Here is a 1,122-nt window from a genome sequence, read left to right as displayed (position 1 = left end):
GCTTATCCCCCACCCCTGGAACCCTAACCCACGAGCCCGACTTTCCATACCGTGAAAAAAAAACAAGCCCCACTTTCCCCCATGACCCCCAAACCCTTCCTCCGGCACCCCGCCCCTAACGCCGCCGGCACGGACCGTCGCCACCGTCCTTGTGCCATCGTCATCACCCTAGGACTGGCTGGGTCTCGCGCCTACACGTCCTTCGGCACCCGTTCCCTCCGTCTCGAACCTCTCCTGCACCGCGGTAGCCCCGTGCCGTCCTCTGCTCGTAGGAGAGCCATGGCGCCGCAGGCCTCCCCGAACGCTACCCCGAGCACCGCTGCCAGTTCCCTGCATCGCATGTGAGCATGCGTCCCTGCTCTATCCTCGTCCCTCACGTTCACCACTCCCCTGCACGCGCTCGCCACGTCGGATGCGCGCCCTACCGTCCGACTCTGCTTGCTGTTGTCGCTGCGTTGCTGCTGCTACCGCACAGCCTCCCGCACCCGGCCGCTGGCGCCGTACGTGGGCGAGAGGGGGCGGCGGGCGACGGCGGGCGGCGTCGAGGGCGAGGGCGACGGCGGGCGGCGTCGAGGGCGAGGGCGACGGCGGGAGGCGTCGAGGGCGAGGGCGACGGCGGCAGGCCTTCAGCGCGGCAGAGAATCGGAGAAGACGAGAAATGGAGGCGACGGGCCCTTGTATTTGTAGCCGCCCCCATTAGTCGCGGTTGGGGAGGCGACCCGCGACTAAAGGGTGACCTTTAGTCGCGGTTGGGGAGGAGACCCGCGACTAAAGGGCTTTTTTGGCGGGGTTTTGTTCCCGCGCGCAACGACCTTTAGTCGCGGTTGGGCAGGCCAACCGCGACTAAAGGTATTCTTAAAATACTTTTTCTTTTTCAAAATGTTAAAAATACAAATAATATATCGAAAAATTCAGAAAAATAAAACTAATTCAATTCAATATGTTAAAAACACAAATATTGTATCAAAAAATTCAGAAAAATAAAACTAATTCAATTCAAAATTCTAAAAATACAAATAATATATCAAAAAATTAAGAAAAATAAAACTAATTCAATTCAAAATGTTAAAAATACAAATAATATATCAAAAAATTCAGAAAAATAAAACTAATTCAATTCAA

This window comes from Triticum dicoccoides, chromosome 5B (assembly GCF_002162155.2).
Source record: "Triticum dicoccoides isolate Atlit2015 ecotype Zavitan chromosome 5B, WEW_v2.0, whole genome shotgun sequence".
Classification (NCBI taxonomy): domain Eukaryota; kingdom Viridiplantae; phylum Streptophyta; class Magnoliopsida; order Poales; family Poaceae; genus Triticum; species Triticum dicoccoides.
Note: the sequence above shows the minus strand (reverse complement) of the source record.